The 20,897-nt window shown below is 40.5% G+C and overlaps 1 protein-coding gene across 3 annotated transcripts in view; it reads left to right on the top strand.

The window, feature by feature from the left end:
* The window catches only part of CNTN4 (contactin 4), a 514,690-nt gene that overhangs the window by 160,937 nt on the left and 332,856 nt on the right, over positions 1 to 20,897 (top strand). For 2 of the 3 annotated variants that reach the window (XM_033141194.1, XM_033141189.1), the window contains exon 1: positions 7,995 to 8,075. The exons of the other annotated variant lie outside the window; for it this stretch is intronic. The gene's annotated coding sequence lies outside the window, so the exon portion shown is untranslated. Of the gene's footprint in view, positions 1 to 7,994; positions 8,076 to 20,897 lie in introns of those variants that run through there. 3 annotated transcript variants of the gene reach the window in all.

The raw sequence follows: 20,897 nt of genomic DNA, 5'->3' as shown, positions 1-20,897 counted from the left end.
CAAGTTCTTAAAGAAATGGGAGTGCCGGATCACCTCATTTGTCTCCTGAGAAATCTCTATGTGGGACAAGAAGCTACAGTTAGAACTGGATATGGAACAACTGATTGGTTCAAAATTGGGAAAGGAGTACGACAAGGCTGTATATTGTCTCCCTGCTTATTTAACTTATATGCAGAATTCATCATGCGAAAGGCTGGACTGGATGAATCCCAAACCAGAATTAAGATTGCCGGAAAAAATATCAACAACCTCAGATATGCTGATGATACTACCTTGATGGCAGAAAGTGAGGAGGAATTAAAGAACCTTTTAATGAGGGTGAAAGAGGAGAGCGCAAAATATGGTCTGAAGCTCAACATCAAAAAAACTAAGATCATGGCCACTGGTCCCATCACCTCCTGGCAAATACAAGGGGAAGAAATGGAGGCAGTGAGTTGATTTCACTTTCTTGGGTTCCATGATCACTGCAGATGGTGACAGCAGTCACGAAATTAGAGGACGCCTGCTTCTTGGGAGAAAAGCAATGACAAACCTAGACAGCATCTTAAAAAGCAAAGACATCACCTTGCCGACAAAGGTCTGTATAGTTAAAGCTATGGTTTTCCCAGTAGTAATGTACGGAAGTGAGAGCTGGACCATAAAGAAGGCTGATCGCCGAAGAATTGATGCTTTTGAATTATGGTGCTGGAGGAGACTCTTGAGAATCCCATGGACTTCAAGAAGATCAAACCTATCCATTTTCAAAGAAATCAGCCCTGAGTGCTCACTAGAAGGACAGATCCTGAAGTTGAGGCTCCAGTACTTTGGCCACCTCATGAGAAGAGAAGACTCCCTAGAAAAGACCCTGATGTTGGGAAAGATGGAGGGCACAAGGAGAAGGGGACGACAGAGGATGAGATGGTTGGACAGTGTTCTCGAAGCTACTAACATGAGTTTGAAATAAATATACAAAACCGTGTGAATAACTGGAGGAATGGCATAAATATGAAAACTAAACTGACAATGTCGTAATGTAACGGACGTTTATAAATATTCCATCAAAGGCAAACCTATGCTCTGAATCATCAAAGTGCTAATATAAAGTGCTACTACAACGTGCAAAAATACAAAGTGCCATAAATGTAATGATGAAGATGGTATAGAAAATGTCTATCAGACACGAAAGTCCAATCTCACAATGTTGGGGAAGGTGCTTCAGAATCCCTCCAACATGTGGGTGTGTTCTCCCGACGGGTGGCTAGCTTCCAACTTCCCGTTTCACCGACGGTTTCCTCAAGGTCTGGACTTCTTTGGTAACAACAATACAAACCATCAACTTCACTACAGATATAAATTCAATATCCAATACATTCAATTATACAATGAAAAGTTCATGTACTCACCATCACATCAGAACAAAGAAAACATAACAGCTATTCCCAGTGCCTCAGACTCACATCTTTCCAATACAGCTAATGAGGACTCTAAGTATCTCCAAGTTAAATACTTGCAGGCAGGTTAACATTTAAAGGAACAGATTACTATTTGTGCTTGATGTAGATATTTAAAGATATAGCACCATTTAAAGATCTAACTTCATTGACAACATCAGTACATGATATACAGACTTTAACCATTTCTTAAGAAGGTTATAAGGAAACCTATAAAATTTCTGTAAGAATTCTTATATGGTCCAAGCCTCGATCTTGTTGTCAGGGACTATATGAATATATTATAAATTTATATAATTGTCAGAAAACTAATATGCAAAAGTTTCCCCAGCTTATAAATAAGGACTGAAATCAATATTGAGATTTAAACCTGTGGGGGCTAAGGACCCAAACCTGTATATCCAATAGGATTCCTTCTGATGTAATTTCTTCTTTAAAGCTTCAATGTTTGCCTCAGGGATAGAATGCTTGTAAATCACAAACCATTGAAAGTCCGTGGGTTTATGGTTCGCCTCGACAAAATGTGAAGTAAGGGGTGCTTCCATGATCTTATTATGAATACGATTTTTATGCTCCAGTATTCGCATTTTAACTGGTCTTATGGTGCTTCCTATGTACCATAGGCCACAGATACATTGTATAGCATATACGACTCCTCTAGAGTCGCAGGTTGTGAATGATTCTAGTTGGATAGTATTGTTGGTCCCTGGTATATTGAATTTTTTCACTTCCTTGGTTAATTTACAAGCAGCGCATTTCCCACATTTAAAATGTCCCTGTAAAACAGATTGGTTATGACTTTCTAGGTCTGGTAATGCTGCATGTACTAGCATGTTTTTAAGGTTTTTTGTTCTGCGGAAACCTATGCGTGGTGTTAAAGAACAACCTGGTATTTCTTTTATAAGGTGCCAGTGCTTCTTGATTATTTTGCTGATAGAATATGCGAGTGGAGTGTGATCGATGGCACATGTTATGGAAGGAGTTTCTTGTCTGGGACGTTTTTCAAATAAACTATATCTAGGTCTTTGAAGGGCTCTGGTTTGTGCTGTTCTAATCACTTCATGTGGGTACCCCCTTGAGAAGAATTCTTGTGCCATGACCTGACTATCAATCTTATAATCCTTTGGAGAAGTGGAGTTGCGTTTAATCCGTAAGAATTGGCCATAAGGTAAGTTATGTTTTAAATTGGTAGGGTGAAAAGATTTATAATGAAGATATGATGTTTTGTCTGTGGGCTTTTTAAAGGTTCGAACTGCTAGTTTGTTAGCAGTATCGCGATATACTATAGTGTCTAGGAACGTTACTTCTAGGCTATGGTGATGGCATGTGTATTTTATGTTGGGATGGATGTTATTGCACCAAGAAAAGAATTCAGTTATATTTTCAGCTGTTTCAAAAATCAAGAACAGATCATCCACGAACCTCTTATAGAATATTATGTTATCAAAAAAAGGGTTAACTTCCTGATTCAAAATGAAGTCTTCCTCAATCTTTCCCATGAACAAATTTGCAATGCTTGGTGCACACGCGCTGCCCATAGCAACACCTTTAGTCTGTACGAAAAAATCCTTACCAAATTTAAAAAAATTTAAAAAAATCCTTACCAAATAAGAGAAATAAGAGGTTTTCTTCTTTCAGATATTCACCTAGGCTTCAGTCCAGATGGACGACAAAGAGGAACTTTTCATTGGAGGCCTTGTGAGTGGTTCGGACAGCAAACCACTCACCTGGGGCTAGGGTCTGTCTGATGTCAACATGTATGTTAAAGGAAAGAATGTCACTTTTCTTGTGGTGTTTGGGAAGTAGTATTGCCCTTGTTTGCTTTTCTGCATTTCCATGTATTGTACTGCTAGTAGGAGGGATGGTAAATGCAGGCACTCAATTCCAACAGCAAGTGAGGCTTGATGTACACATTTGTGATTCTGCTGCAGGCTTTGGACAACCAGCCTTGGGCTCCATGGAGTCTGATCCACCAGCCATGGGAGACTGGTCCAACTACCCAGCTGGTGGTATGATAGCCTTAGTCTCAGTCATCTCCTCCTCTGCCAACTCTGAGCTCAAGGAAGACTTGCCAAGTCATTTTTGTGAGAGAAAATGAATAGCGCCCCCCCCAACACACTCTTTATAAAAAATTAGGGCATTATTTAATTACAGATAAGAAGAACATGTTGCAGTTTTAAAAACCAGAACAGACGTGAGTATAAGGATGAAAAAACAAATGAGCAAAAACACCCAACCCCATTCATCAGTTTTGTTTCATCAAAGGGGTAGTAAAGCAGCAAGCTGTTTGCCTAAAGGCATCGAGTCTGGCAAGGATAATGTCACATATGAAAAACAAACAAACAACAAAACCAGAGGAGCTGTGCAGATGTAGCACCCACCTCAGGCTATAATTCTTTATAGGTTTCCATCATTTTTCTTGTAGCAGTGGCAGCCCTATCCAGAGCAGCAAGATGAGACACATGCAACCTAGGAGATGTTTGTGCCTATGCCTTGTTTTAGCTGCAAAAGTAACAAGGAAAAAAATGGTAGCTGCCTCTTGTGATGTCATATTAAAATCCTCAGACCTTCCCTGCAGCTGGAAGTTCTGCCAGTAAGCACACCTTGCAATCACCAGCTTGAGTATTAACTTTCGCTGAGTGGTTACTGCCTTACTGGGAAACAACTAAAGTCAGGGGCAGAGCTACAGTCTTCTGGGTGATTGTATATATGCAATTAGCATGCCAAAAGTGAATGCTCTGGAAGGTAGAAAGTGCTTTTATTTATAGCACCTTTCTTAACATTGCATACAGCTGTAAGTGTCCAACTGGTGTGAAGCTGCTCTTATAGTCGGGAGCACCAACAGTGTAATGACCACAATTGCAACTTTAGCTCTAGGGCTTTACTGGATAGATAATATTTTAGAAGGTTTGGGCTTTTTTACATGCACAAGAGCAATTAATGTGCCAGGATTTATTTATTTTTAAGCGAACATTTTAAGCTTAATCCTTATTCATGCCACAAGGCATCCATAGCAATTCCACAAGTGCATTCCTGTGCTGGTGGGAGAGCTGCTGGTAGGTTGACAGGTGAAAACTTTCGTGTGTGGACCAGTACACATAGGGGATGCAGATGGAAACTGAATCAGTCCCTTGGTTAAGATTTGCTATACAAGGGATAACTTCTCAGGAAAATTAAATAAAAAAACCTTGTCCACTTTACATAATTGAATCACCGTTCCCTCCCACCCCCACCCCCCCACAAGTGGTTACCAAAGTGTGTTGGTTGTCTAAGGCTTCCCTTTACACATTCCTTAGTCACGGTTTTTAGAGCATATAGATGACTCTGTATTCATCTTGTTAGGCTTTAGATTAATCTAGTTTCTTTTTGCCTGTGAACTCCACAGATGGAAGCCATTCATCACAAAAAGTGTTCTTTTTGTTCTGTTGCTTTGCAAACTTGGTCTGTAAATTTCTGCTTGACTGCAATATTACAAGCCTTTGTGCTCGCTGTACAAGCTTTTGGGGAGTGAGAATCTTCCCTCTGTCACGTTTCTTTCTTTCTTTTTTAGTTTAGGTTGTGGCTGGCAGAAGCAAGTCCCCAGTCAAACCTTGAGAAATCAGGAGTAAATTTTTACATCCTTTATTATTCCTGCTAATTTGTAAATCAAGCAAGTTTTCATGACCTGGGCTCTTTTCTGTTTAAGTTTTAAGAAGAGTCCATTTTTGTAACTTGGAATCAGTTCCCCTATAGCAGAGATCGCTCATAAATATTGCGTACATTTGAAGTGGGTAGAGGGAATAGTAGCTTATGGAGCATGTGGAGGCAATTTTTATTTTAAACTAAACTTTGTATTAAATTAGATAGTGGCAATATTGAAGATAATAAATCTTTTATTTCACCAAAATATCACCACTTCCTTTTTCTTTGAATTTTAAAAGATTATGCTTCCTGCAGCTTGTTTTTAAGTAGTACCATCCTTGCAAGTTTTGAAACAAACACACAAGCCAGATTCTTTCTAAGAGTAATCAAGTGTCAAATATATAAAGTTATAGATGGTGCCTTCCTGCGTCTGGAAGCACACGGTCCATTTATTCATTAACACTCTGAAAGCTTAAATGTACAAACATCCAAAGCTGTTTTGTGTACCTGTCACTTTGGTAGTTTTTTTTTAATGAACATTGATCATGCTCATCCAGACATATATTTGAATTAAGCAAATAGAAGTGCTTTCTCAAAACACTGCCAGAACTTATTTCTCTGACTAATATTTGAAAGAGCCCCAGGATGCACTTGGGAAGACACTTATCCATTTCAGGCACCTTAAGTCAATATTAATCCCAATAAAACATGATCCACTCTTAAGAAAGCTATTACAGTTTGAGAAATAGGTCAGCACAGAACATTCCAGTTCCTCCTGAAATAACCCTCAAATGTTTTTTATCCTGCGATTTATCTAGTAGTGTATAAATATGGTTATAATCCTAGGGTGTTACTTCATAGTAGAGATTAGTTACCCAAGAAATGATAGCTTAAATGTTGAGCCAGCAGTTTACAGACAAGTACAAATATTTTGATAGATACTGTGTAGCTTGGCTTTCAAAAACTGAAGCCCTTAATAGCAACAAATGTCTTTTAGATGGGCTTATGAAGAGCACAACTTTAATACGAGCCACTTAGAGTCGAAGTTGTTATTTTGATGCTTTCTTATGGGGGGGGGAATGACAGACAGGAGGAAACCTTTTATTGAGAGTGAAAAGACATGCTCTCTTGACTGCTCTTTCTTACTCCTGTATATGTGGAGATACTGCTGTCATGAGGCTATGGAGTGATATTGTTTGTAAGGGGGGGGGGGGAATGGCTTCATTGCTCCCCAGAGCAGGGCATCAAAACTTTGATCAAGAACAATTGGAACAGCGTCTATTGAACTAGAGATTTACTTAAGTGAGAGTGAAATTAATTATTTCAGCTGAAAATTCTGCAACGTCTAGAGAGAAAGCACCTCCTTTGGGCTGAAGTCGTAGTCAAATGACTAAGAATAGCAAGAGGCACTGGATAGTATGTAATCGGCTTTGCTGGAGCTTGTAATTTAACTGAACAAGTTGATAACAAAAGATTTTTTTTGCCCTCCAGGAAAAATAAGAGAGGCAGATGTCTTGCACAGCACCATTACTCTTTTGCCCCCAGCTTTGTTCCTTCTCACCCAACCCCTGTGCTCCTACATTTCACCTACCCACTGATAACTGTGCAAGAGTTACTCTTGAGCACCCCCCCCCCCAAAAAAAGGTGGAGCTTGTTTTCTGCAGAGAACTTGCTAACCTCAATTCACTTGCAGGCTTCATTTCCTTCCTTTGTTTGGTGTACTAACTCTCTATATCTATACACACACCCATTTAAACAAAAATTCCTTTGCTGGATAGTGTTTGTGTTTGTGTGTGTGTGTGTGTGTGTGTGTGTCTAAGAGTTGTGCAGAGAACTATACCAAGACAGACAACTTAAAACAACAAATGTTACGAAAATACACATGGTATTTACATTTACAGGTGGATAGCCGTGTTGGTCTGCCATAGTCAAAACAAACAAACAAAAAAAAATTCCTTCCAGTAGCACCTTAGAGACCAACTAAGTTTGTTCTTGGTATGAGCTTTCGTGTGCATGCACACTTCTTCAGATACCAAGAACAAACTTAGTTGGTCTCTAAGGTGCTACTGGAAGCAATTTTTTATTTTATTTTGTTTTGACTATGGTATTTACATGTGCAGATGCTATGTTGATACAAATATAGACCTGTTACCAGTTCCTTCTTAATGACACACTTCTTCTCAACCTGGCTTTTATGCAGGACTCAACTCACCCACCCTCTCAGGGACCAAACAAGCTCACAGCTCACCTGCAAAATCTCACAAAGAAGAGAGCTCCAAGAACCTGCTGTTGTACTCTCTCTAGGCAATTTTTATCAACTGCCACCAGGGTAGATGGCATATACTCGGGCTTCCCACATTACGCCCTATTCAGCAGTCAGCTGCACTTAGGACCAGCCCACCCATGATGTAAGTTGAGGCAACCACCTCAGGCAGCAGAATCCACAGGGGCAACAGATGCCAGTGTAGATCTTTATTCCGCATCCCTCCCCCCTTGTTCCCGATGTAGAGCTTCATTCAGCACTTTTCCCCTTGCTTGGGAAGCACTATTTTGTGGTTCACTTCAGGTGCCAAAAGGTCTTGGGCTGTTCCTGACTGCAGTCTCCACATTCAGTTCCAGGATATAGCAGGTTTGGTGATATTCCCAGGTGGGCCCAAGGATGGCAAATAGGACATCCCTCCACTCACAGTTCTTTCTGTAGCCTCTGCAGGCTTCTCATGCAGCTGCTTTGCTGTTCCATGGCAGAGCTTGCTTTTATGGGTGGAGACAACAAGGTGAATCATGTGACTCGGTTGTTTCTTATCTTTTCTCTGTGTTGTAGCTCTATGATGTCCTACGTCTCTGTTTTTCTTTAGGTCTATGGGCTCAGCATTACCCTCCCTACATTATCTGCTTCACTGATCTAAATATGAGCTCTGGTTTGTTTTTTTAATGCAGGTGCGCGTCACACGTTTGGGACCCTTCATCATAGATACCAGAGAAAGAGCTATCCCATGGACAGTTTAAGAAGCAGTTCCAAGAAAGGTGAGAGTGATTTCTGAATGATAGAATACTTACCTTGTTTGTCAGTTTTCAGATACTCTGAAGAAGAAAATACTTTTCTATGTTCAGGCTGTGTTTTCTTCAACTCTGCAGGACCCATGCCATAATCCTGGTGATCAAAGTTTGCAAGTAGTTTCTAGCTAGGTTTAGCAGCAGCAGCCCAAATATGTCAGGCTGGGCCAGGATTAGAACCCCAAATATACTCTAGTCACTGGGACTCTAATATCAAGCTGTTAATAATTCGTGGCATAGTTAATCCTCCCCCTCTCCCCATGGATTGTATTCCAATTCTGAAAACAGCGAAAGAGTCTCCATCCATTCATGAGTATTTCTCATAGTGTTTTGTAATTTTGCCATCACTGTGTTCCTCAACATTCATGCCAACTTCTCTGCCTGCAATATAGTTGTAACGAAACACTCTTGGAAGTGCCATAGATCACTGATTTGCACTTAAAAGTTGTTAGGGCCAATCTACCATATAATTTACTTTTAAAATGTAAGACAGCAAGGCTAAGAAATTCCTGTGCCTAAAATCTGACGGCTAGACAGAGTAAGTAGCCTTGGAACAGACTCATTTGGAAGGTAGTAGACTCTCCTTCATTGGAGGTTTTTCAGCAGAGGTTGGATGGCCATCTATTATGGATGCTTTAGTTGAGATTCCTGCATTGAAGGGAGTTGGATGGAATGACCTTTAGGGGATGGGGAGTTGCGTATATATTGGCCATGCTGGGTGGGGACTGATGGCAGTTATATTCTTGCAACATCTAGAGGGTCTCAAGTACCCCATGTTTAGACTAAAGCAGATCCAGGGGTTCATTTCATGATGAACTAGGATTGTTTTTACCATATTCTGACCTCTTTACCAGCATGATTAAATACTGGTTTTGGTTTGCGTTGATGTCAAACGTTTGATCAGAAGCAAATGTTTCTTCCGTAATGATTGTAGGTGGACAAGTAGGCTAGAGACAGGGAATTTAAAGAATGATTTGTTTGGGATTTGCATTTTGAAACTATAAAACTATATCTGAGAGATTATTGTGAACTGTGAAGCAGGAATTGTATAGAGTTTCATTGAAGGTTGTTGTATCATTAAAATTTGTCCCACAGAACAGTCAGATGATTTTATCTGATTAGCTAACCTCTTTCTGACAGTGGCTAATGCTGACATTTTAGCCTAATTGAGCTGGTCAAATTATTCATTGCTAATAATTTGTCTGATTGATTTTGGCATGTTTCTTTTTAGAAATTATTCAAGGCTGATTTTTCCTCATTCCCATCATTTAACTTGCCTTGTAAAAGGGTTGATGAGAAAATAATTTATACAAACCACCACCCAGAAAAGTTCTTGATATATTATAGAACAGTGAGTGTTCTTCACAGGACTCTGTTGAACATTGGCCTATAAAAAGTTTCACAATGAAATGTTTCAGGGTGAAAAGTTAGCCTACTTCATCCCTCACCCACCCTGGTGAATAGGAGCCTCTTCTCCCATAGATGGCTAGTCTAGTGGCAATGAGATTAACAATAGCCCAGCACTAGGAAGTCACCAGTAAATGTCAGTAAATTAACTGTTGTTGATGCTTATGAAAAAACTGACACACCAAGTTGAACAGTGGATGTAGACTCTTTATACAGTTCTGCATTAAATTTTTCTTTTGTTAACCAAGAAGACACCCAAACACATCCACCCAAACACATGTACCAAATCAATATGCCTGTATTTGGAATTTGTGATACCAAGGTGGTTTCTGAAATGTTGAGACAGCTTTCCATCTCAGTGGAATCTGTGGACAAAATGCAAGCAACGAGGATGCTGTCCAAATATAATTTACACGTTCCCCCAACCCCGCTTTATCCAGAAGGGTGACCCCTAAATGTGACAGTCCAGTTTCTTTGATCTGCTATATTTCCGAGAGAGAGAGAGAAGGATATGCCACATATTACTTCACATATTACTTCAACACTTAAAAAAATTTACTCCATGGATGTTTATGTATGTTGTGTGTTGCATGCATAACCATTAGTCATTCATTACACTCATAATCACCTGGGCAGTAGGTAAAATAGTCCTACTGACCAATGACTGTCAAGTAGTAGAAGGATGTAGATTTTGGATTGGTAATGGCTCCATTGTTTAGTATTCAGTTTCTTTGTTACAGTGAGACATAGAGGAGAATATTTAAATGTGAGTCAAGTGACATTCAAGAATGTTCAGTGCACAGCAGTCACTTTCTATTGTAACAATTATTATTATATGAAATAAAGGTTTCTAGTCTGTCCTGCAATTCAAATGTTCCTGCATTGTTGGACAGGAGAGGGAAAAGAGATCAGTCACTGATGAAGATAGCCTATGGCAGTGGGTAGATGGAACTGTCAAGCAAGTGAAAAAGCAATAAAGCATACAAAAATATTAAAAAGAATATTTTTTATTCTAATCGGCTAGCAATCTGCAATTCCTTCTGCCCGAGGCTCACAGCTCCTCTGCGGGCTAAACAGAAGATGCTCTGAGACCTTTTATGCACTCATCCTAACACAACATAACCTTTACTATAAAAAGAAAAAGTTTATTAAAATATACACACACACACATACAAAGAACCTTTTGTTTAAATGTGTAACTGTCAGAAGAAACTACCAAAAAGGACACCAATGGGAAGAGCCTCTGGCAGAAACTAAAATGATCAGATGAAAGCTATACCAAAAGATCTTAAATACCAAACATTAAACATGCTTGTTTGATGGGTGCACATTTAGTATATAGGTCTCTGGCTATCCAGAATATTGTGGAATGCGCTCATTTGCTCCTTGCTATGTTCCATCATGTTATGAGCTGGTGCTTTCGAGATGTTAAGGGACGCGGGTGGCACTTGGGTGTAAACCACTGAGCCTTGGGCTTGTCGATTGGAAGGTCGGCGGTTTGAATCCCCATGACAGGATGAGCTCCCATTGTTCGGTCCCAGCTCCTGCCAACCTAATAGTTCGAAAGCACGTCAAAGTGCAAGTAGATACATAGGTACTGCTCTGGCAGGAAGGTAAATGGCGTTTCCGTGCACTGCTCTGTTTTCGCCAGAAGCGGCTTAGTCATGCTGGCCACATGACCCGGAAAAACTGTCTGCAGACAAACATCGGCTCCCTCATTTGCACAGGTTTCTTGTGGACAGATTTAAAAAAGAAAAAAACTGTAATCACATAAAATTCCTCATGAGATGAAAAAGTTTTCAGTTCCTGTGGTAAAGTTTTCTTTACCAACCCTACCTGCCTGCGGACTGTCTCACCAGAGTGGTGCATGCTCTATTATCTCCTGCTTGGATTACTGCAATGCGCTCTATGTGGGGCTACCTTTGAAGGTGACTCGGAAACTACAACTAATCCAGAATGCAGCAGCTAGACTGGTGACTGGGGGCGGCTGCCGAGACCATATATCACTGTTCCTGAAAGACCTACATTGGCTCCCAGTATGTTTCCAAGCACAATTCAAAGTGTTGGTGTTGACCTTTAAAGCCCTAAATGGCCTTGGCCCAGTGTACCTCTGAAGGAGCGTCTCCACCCCCATCGTTCTGCCCGGACACTGAGGTCCAGCGCCGAGGGCCTTCTGGCAGTTCCCTTACTGCGAGAAGCAAAGCTACAGGGAACCAGGCAGAGGGCCTTCTCAGTAGTTGCACTCGCCCTGTGGAAAGCCCTCCCATCAGATGTCAAAGAGGAAAACCACTACCTGACATTTAGAAAACATCTGAAGTCAGCCCTGTTTAGGGAAGTTTTTAATGTGTGCCATTTTAATGTATTTTTAATCTTTGCTGGAAGCCGCCCAGAGTGGCTGGGGAAGCCCAGCCAGATGGGTGGGGTACAAATAATTTTATTATTATTATTATTATTATTATTATTATTATTATTATTATTATTATTATTATTATATGATATTGTTGGGCTGTGAGAAATCATCCCAACCTCAATCCTGTAGTGAGAGAGACAAGAAATCCTAAAATGGTCACTGTGTGAGACAAATATTTTCTTTGTTTGGCTAATTGACACAATATAGAACTGAAAATACTATTCTGTGCACTAGCAAGAGAAGCAAAAGGCATTTTGTGCTACCTATTTTCCCAGAGAAATTGATACACTTTGCTCCATTACCAGCTATCCATCCTGAAGGCACAGAAAAAAGGGTATTGCAGTACAATTTGTCATCCAAAACCAAATGCTTCTTGTGATCTATTCATGCTTCATGGACTCTCCCTACCCCCACCCTATCCCATTTTACACATCCATGGTCATCTGTCCTCTTCTCTTTGGTTGTCTTCCCTTCATTAACTGCAGCAGTGTGGCTGCCCTCTTAATAGTGCCTTAAGACTATCTTCTTTCATGGTGATTCATCCATTCATTTAAGTCTTGTGTGAAGCTCTTGAAGCAGTTGTTTTAAATAAGAAAGAGAAAAAGAAATTAGATAAATCTACTAGTGGAACTCATTTTGAAAGTTCTAGATACAGTACACAATACTGAAAATTGACTCTACTCACAGATGTTCCTGCTGGTGGAAGGAGAAAGATGGTTTTTGATGATACCATATTTCCCTGGCAGAGTAAGGGAATCTGTCAAAATATTTTCCAAATTGTAGGTTTTGTACATATTTTTGAATAGGGTGTTTTGCTATTAGTTGGATTTTGCAGTGGTTAAATTTTTATTTCTCTCATTCCACTTTTTCCTCTAAACCTTTGTTAGCTCCTATTAGTATATGCATTTTCAAGTAGAATATGATCCTTATGCCACCTGAAGTATGCATTTTTTTACAAGTTAATTCGATGAGAAAAAATGTATGTATCCTAGAAAGACCTTGGAAGACATAATTCTACATTTAACACCATATGCACTGTCCTCCTGTATGTGGAATCTGTTTTCTCTTCAAGCCAGCAGCCAATTGGCACTTCTTTCATGTGTAAAAAAATGAGCTAAACAAGGAGTGGTAAAGAGCCATAAAAAGCTAGAAGAAATTAACTGGAATTGAGTGACTAGACAATAGTTTATAGATAGTGGTTTCTTTTGCATACATTGTTTGAACCAAGTATTCCCAGCTATCTCTACAATTGCTTATGTACATACCTCTCTTAAAGTTGGGTTTTTACAAGCAATTTGGATGTGGTGAGTTAAGATAGGTACTTCATGTGGAAGAACCATTGCAGCAAGGGTGTGCAAAGTCTGACCTTCCAGATTTTGTTGGACTAAGTGCTGTCATTTCTAACCACTGTTAATGGTGGCTGGGGATGGCGGGAATTGGAATTGGGTTTCATCTGGAGGGCCACTGGTTCTTCATCCCTGCGCTGTAACATGGGTGTTACAGAAAAATCTAGGTGCGAGGCTGCTCAGCCACCCAGCTCGTCAGGCAGAGCCCATGGGTCCCTGTGGAAAAAAGAAGGAGTCCAGCCACCAACCAGAGCAAATAGCTGTAGACCAAAGTTTATTGCACAACAGGTTCAAAGAGGAATTTTTGAACCCCGAGAACGGGGCGACAAGAACTATTAAAACTTTCTGCCTTATTATCAGCATACAGTTCGTTGACCATTATCACTACATCATTGCTACATCATCACTACATCACCAAAGGGGAGGGTTATACATGATTAACATAGGAGGAATGTGTCAGGGTAACAGTCAAATACAGGATATGTATTGGGAAGTACATTCTAAGCACCTACTACAAAAGAACAATAGAACTATGGTTTGCATAGTCTGGCACCTGGGCAAGTCTGGAGGAGAGCCTTTGCCCAGCAATTGTCACCTATGAGTACCTTCCTGTGAGTACATGACCTCCCGCTTGAGGGATTATGGTGGGGACCGAGTGGTTTCCAAGTCCTTGGCCAATGATCAGCTCAGCAATTGTCATTGATTTTATATGATTTTTAAAGCTAGGTAACTTCCCTGAGCTGTCAAGTTGAAAGGATACATTTATGCATTATATTTGTAACATTTAACAGCTTTAAAGATGTGCCCCCCCCCTGTAATTTCCATAACAGCGGGCGTTGGAGTATTTTACTGCACTGCACTTTGGGAAGACTCTGGAAGATTATTTTCAAATAGCAAGAATCAGACTTATAGCATATAGACTCAATTTAGGGCCATCAGAAACAAGTGAGTTATGTTGTAAGGATCTTCTTGTAGCACATTGCTAAAGTATAGGGTGGTGTTCATAGTGATTTGAAGGCATCTGTGGAATAAATCTGCTCTGAAGAGTTGGGAGACTCTATAAAGCACACGGGGTGGGGGCACACAGAGCTGCAGGGTGGAAGAAGCATCACTTAAAATTGTCTCTGTCCTTATTGTGCTGATAGATGCCTTCAATAAGCAGAGAGAACACAACTGGATATCACCCACTATTTGCTTTGAAGGAAAAGGAGCATGCAGCTAAAGACAGTAGCTTAGATCCAAAGTCCCTGTTAGAACTCTACTCACAGGACGTTCCTGCTGGTGGAAGGAGAAAGACGGTGTTTGATGATATCATAGTTCCCTTGCAGTATTGCTTAGGAGGGCTGACAGTGGGGTCTATGGGATGAAGGGAGAGATTAGTGAAAGTTGCCTCCCTGCCTTCCTCCAGTTGAAGCACCCGCTGGATCACAGTCCTTTCCACAAAGGCAAAATGAGCACTTCTACTCACAAAAGGAGCACTCTGGATCCAACACATAGTAGCTTAAAAGTTGAATACTAAGAGTGACATTACAGGGCTTAAACAAGAAAGCATGGCAGCCTATGCCATCCTTCAAGTCATTTTATGTCTTTACTGTAACTGCATACACACCCTACATTAAAAGCACATCCCACCCCAAAAAAAGAATCATGGGAACTTTAATTCACCCTTCACAGAACTACAGAGAATGTTAAATAGCTGTAATGCAGGCATGTCCAAAGTTCGGCCCGGGGGCCTAATCCGGCCAGGCGGTTGGCTTAATCTGGCCCCTGAAAAGAAGGCCAACAACCTCAACCCTAAAAAAAGGTCAACAACTTCGGTCGACCCTCATGCATGTTCACTTCATCAAATCTGGCATGAGGATTGTTGCAAACCCTGCATGACTTACTGTCTCAGTGTAGGCATACTAAATCACCATGCCCGATACCTCAAAATCTTTTCTCTGTCAGCCGATTGACACCTGAACTTCCCACCACCACTGTAATATTTTGGCTACACTCCAAAATCTAATAAAGCTTTGAAAAGTGCCCATTCACATTGTTTCAGGAACCCAGGGCTGAATTAAAACAGCAACTCTTAACTATTTTCACCATCTAGTAGCTTTTGGAATAATGGAAGCTCCTGCAAATGTGCGCTAATAAAGCAAACAAAGCTCTTCCTAACCGGGATTTTGGGATACTATTTATCTAGTACAACCACTTTTGGTTACAGGTAGGTAGCCGTGTTGGTCTGCCATGGTCAAAACAAAATAAAATCCTTCCAGTAGCACCTTAGAGACCAACTAAGTTTGTTCTTGGTATGAGCTTTCGTGTGCATGCACACTTCTGGTATTACTTTTGGTATTACTTTAGTAGGAAAATGGGATATATAAAGCCAGTCCCCCCACCCCCGGGTATTTTCAAACTACATGTCACTCTCAGGTCACTTTATTTTTATTTTTATGAGGTATCTGTTATGGGGGTGCCACAATAAAGTCATTCTCCTGCACTTTTCCTATGTTTCTTCCTTTTCTTTTTTTAGGACTCACATAATCCAACCTTAGTAAATTATTGGAACAGCAATCATTATAGTTCATCTGGGCCATTATTACCTACTGTAAGTGGCAGTGTGCCTCCAAGGTATCAGATAGAGGTATTTCACCACACCTACTTACCTGAATGTTTAACTCAAGATGGAACCCTCCATGAGGATATTAACACACAGAGAGAGCACATCTTTCACACAGTGTTGTATATATTCTACAGAGCTATGCAGGGATACTGACTGCTTCATCCCCTATGTTTATATTCTCACCTAACCGGTGATGCTTGTTTTGTACATCTTCATGCTTTAGAGAGAAATACCTCTTAAATCTCTTCTTTTCTTTCCCCCCTACACTTTTCTTTCCCAAGCATCTCTGCAGATTTTCATAAAATTCATACTCTGTAATGGCAAATAAATAAAGCAAAGAAATAATTATCTTCATAATTTCTGTCTCAATAATGTGCATTTGGAGAACAAAGTTAAAACAAATGAACATGCATCTGAAAACTTGATTAAATAATCAATAATTTTTATGGCAACTATAAACAAGAATAACATAATCAGGGAATTAAAGTGACCTTGAATCCAGGTACATTACTATTGTGCAGATATTGTTTGACATTAATTTTTGACTTTAATTTTTATTAATGTAGATAATGGCTTATGCAAGCCTTATGGCTGTATTACTAGCACTCTAAAATTTAATTAGATTTTAGAGCAGCCGTTAATGTCTTTTCTAAGATTCTGCCATTTGAAGGCAATGGTAGTAAACTGCATCCATTTCATTTCATTGGGAGGAATTCAGTATCTTGCAAAGTTAAAGTCTCTTAGTGCTGTACTACTTGTGCTAGCGAAGTGGCTTGCACAAAAGAAGGCGCAGAAAGCCAGCCTGGCTCTTGTGGCTGGTTACACAACAGAGTGCTGTAGCACTGTTACTTCCTATTGTACAAGCAGTTTTACAACCTGTTACACAACAAGCTTCCCTTAGCACAACTGTTCCACTGGATTTCGTATTGAGCAACCATTATTTCCGCTAGTGCAACAGCACTTACACTGATGGCCACAGAATGCTGAATCTGGTCCCTTATGTTTTGAAAATAAAGTGAAACGTTTGGTCATTGGCGCTGTAGTGTGTAAACTGGAGGCTTCAATTTTCCTCGCCCAGTTGAAATCATGGTAAAAAAAACCCTTGCCCATGTGGCAGTTAGCAAAGTGGGGAGTGTTTCTGTGTAAGTGGTTTTTACTGATATCTGTGCGGGTGGCGCTGTGGTCTAAACCACTGAGCCTCTTGGGCTTGCCAATCAGAAGGTCAGCAGTTCAAATCCCCACGGCGGGGTGAGCTCCTATTGCTCGGTCCCTTCTCCTGCCAACCTAGCAGTTTGAAAGCACGCAGTGCAAGTAGATAAATAGGTACCGCTCCGGTGGGAAGGTAAACGGCGTTTCCATGTGCTGCTCTGGTTTGCCAGAAGCGGCTTAGTCATGCTGGCCACATCACCCAGAAGCTGTCTGCGGACAAACACCAGCTCCCTTGGCCAGTAAAGCGAGATGAGCGCCGCAACCACAGAGTTGTCCGCGACTGGACCTAACGGTCAGCGGTCCCTTTACCTTTACCTTTAAGCTGGAGAGGGAAGGCTTACCCTCTGCTCTGTATGGACTGCCCTGCAATGCCAATGCCTCCCCCACCCCTCCCTATAAAAGACAAACAACATGACTTCTAATCAGGTCATTTCCATAATATGAAGTTAGGACCTAGATGTGGTGTTTAATCAAGGATGACACTTTAAATTTGTATTATCTTGTTGGTGGCAATCACAGAACCTCTTCTTTGCAGTTTACAACTTGGAAAATTTGCACAAAGGCCAGTTTCCCACTTGATTGTCTCATGGACCAAGAAACTTTTTTTGGCTATGTTTGAAATTATAGCTTCATTAAAGAAACAACTCCAGGACATGGATACTGAGCTGCAATATTCAGGGCAATGTTTATTGACAGTTCCTATACTTGACCCCCTGCCCAAGTGCTAATTCCAGAGTAACAGTATATGTGATTAATTCTTTGCACAGCAGCAATTTCATCCAGCAATTTGCATGTGCAGGCATGGTCATGGGGCAGAGATAGTGAATATGTGGCTCTCCACATGTTTTTTGACTTCCACCCAAGTCAGCATAGTCTGTGATCAGAGGAGATGGGAGTTGTAGTCTAGCAACATATATTATGTAGCCTGTTTCCTTACTCTGTCATAGGGCATAGCAAGCCCTGTTCCCACTTTCCCATTCTGTCAGGTGCTCAGGCGTCACACCAGGCAGGTATATGGAACTTTACTCTATTTTCTTGTGAACATGATGAGACACAGGACCTTTTCTGAGCTTTCAGATGGGGAGGGGAGGGACGGGATTGTTTCTACAGCTTTGTCGTACTTCCATGTACTCAAAAAACATATGTTCAAAGAACAGATCAATCGCTACAATTATCTCTCTGCTACAAGCTTTGGAGGAAGACTGGGACTTGTAGACATAATAATTATGGGAAGGTAATTTATTGACCTCTGTACTCCAACTTGTCCGCCATGGATCCCCTAATTTTCTGATATGGATGTCCTTGTAGGTTTTAAAGGAATCTGAGGAGTTTATGGCCCATGCTCATTTTACTCAGGGCACGAGTCAGGCCTGTTGGCTTTCATCATCTTCTGGTTGTAACTGAGGTAGAGCACACTCAGAAGCTCCCTGTTTCTGCATATTGCAGACATTGATTAATAGTGGTTGAGTAATATCTGTCCTTAGTTAGGATTTAGGAACTGCCGATAACTTTCTAGTACCTCAGAGCACAGCAACGCTTTATGACTTTATCTGCTGGCCATAGAGAAAGTCTCCTTATATTAATGTACACTTGAACTTGCAATAGTCACTTTGTACTTTTCTTAAATACTATATTGGTATGTGTAAAAACAAAACAAAGCACAATCCTATTATGCACTTTTTTAATGAAGATAATTAGGATGAAAAAAAAGGGGAGCAATTTCTCATGCTTTATAAGACCTTGTCAGCTTAGCTTGTATTCACTGTATCATGGTAATTATTGAGAATATATGTTAACTGGGGGGGAAATGCTGTAAAGTAAAAATGGATGCAGAGATCAGATGTGTTAGGAAAAGATATTATAATGATATATGACAGTGACCTAATTTCTGCAAGCATCTCCCAGGATAAAATAATCCACTAATTTATAGCTATATAATTAACTGACCAAGAACAAAATCAATCATGTCAAAATCATCAAACTGTGTAACAAATCACTATAACTTTCTGAAAAACTGTCTTGTACCGCTTTGTTATCTTCACTAAACTCTCTAGGAATTCAGTAAAGCAAATTAATATACAAAGTTACAGATCAACATCTCCATTATTTTACTTTTGAGCTAACCAGGATGGGGAGAATAAGGAAAATCATAGATTATGTGGAAGAATAATTTCCACGCTTTTAGGGAACTGGACTATAAACTGTGGTTCCTTCAGGATATTGTTATATTGTGTGTATTCTGATGGAGCACATATATAGAAGAGAAATGAAAAAAAGAGTTTGTCACCCAAGAGATAAAAGTGGTCGTATATGTCACTATATCTATCATTGTATAAAGAAGATAAATTGGAGTAGAAAATGTAAACTATGAAATCTTCCGTTGTTGTTGTTGTTGTTGTTGTTGTTGTTGTTAAGTCATTCAGTTGTGTCTGACTCTTTGTGACCCCATGGACCAGAGCACGTCAGGCACACCTGTCTTTCACTGCCTCCCACCGTTTGGTCAGACTCATGTTGGTAGCCTCGAGAACACCGTTCCTTTGTACAACTAACATCCCGGCAGAAATGGTTTTGTTTTGTTTGAGAGACACTAACAGCATCATAACACAGCAAGTGGCCCTTTATGGACTAGCTGCCCAAAATCAGGGGAAAGGGAGTTATATAAAATCAATGTAAGTTGTTTTAGTAATTCAGTTGTATTTCATTGGTCCTTGGTCCAAGCCATGTTCACTGTGACCAGTGGGGACTAGATTTTGGAAGTGAGGTGAAGTGGAATGGAAGGTAAACTTCCAATACTGCTGAATGGAGTTATCCGGATTTTTGGAGTACATTGCCAGCAATATGCCGATGACACACAGCTCTACTTCTTTACAGCTGCAGGTTTTGTAGTGGATGTGCTGGGACCGTTGTCAGCAGTGGACTGGATGAGAGCCAGTAAACTGAAGTTGAATCCATATAAAACTGAGGCACTGTTAGTGGATAGTTCCCTACACCAGATGGATAGGAGGTTGCCTGCTCTTGATGTGCCATGCAGCATGGAGGCTGTCACTTGAGGATCCAGGTGACCTGGGTGGTGCAGAGAGAAGCTGCCTTCTATCAGCTTCAGCAAGTGGCCCAGCTCCATCCCTATCTAGACAGGGATAGCTTAACTTCTGTTGTCTGTGCTCTGGTAATTTCTAGGTTAGATTACTACAATGCATTGTACATAGGGCTATATCTGAAGACGGTTTGGAAATTTCTGCTGATGCGGAATTCAGCAGCCAGGTTTCTTACAGGGGCAAGATGGTTTGAGCATATAACACCAATCCTGGCCCAACTACACTGGTTGCCAATTAGTTTCTGGACCCCATTCAAAATGCTTGTTTTGATTTATTAAACGATTCAGGACTGTAATACCTCTAGGATCACCTCTCCCCATATGAACCAACCTGGACCCTGCAATCATCATCTGAGGTCCTTCTTCATGTGACTCCCCCACAAGAGATCTGGAGGGTGGCAACACGAGAATGGACCTTTTCTGCAGTGGTTGCCCGCTTGTGGAATGTTCTCCCCAGAGAGACTTTGTTATATATCTTTAGGCACCAGGCAGTAACATTCATTTTCTCCCAGGCCTTTGGCTAATAAAACCATCTATGGCCTTTAAACAGTGTTGATGAGTGAGTGGGGTGGGTTTATTATTTTTGTTTTTTATTATGATGTGTATTTTGTGTGTGTGTATGTATGTATGTATGCATGTACACACACACACACACACACACACACACACACACACACACCTCTATATTCACTCTTAGTATTAATCCATATTTGGGGAT

This window comes from Lacerta agilis, chromosome 2 (genome assembly GCF_009819535.1).
Source record: "Lacerta agilis isolate rLacAgi1 chromosome 2, rLacAgi1.pri, whole genome shotgun sequence".
Taxonomy (NCBI): Eukaryota; Metazoa; Chordata; class Lepidosauria; order Squamata; family Lacertidae; genus Lacerta; species Lacerta agilis.
This window is presented reverse-complemented; position numbering and strand designations above follow the sequence as displayed.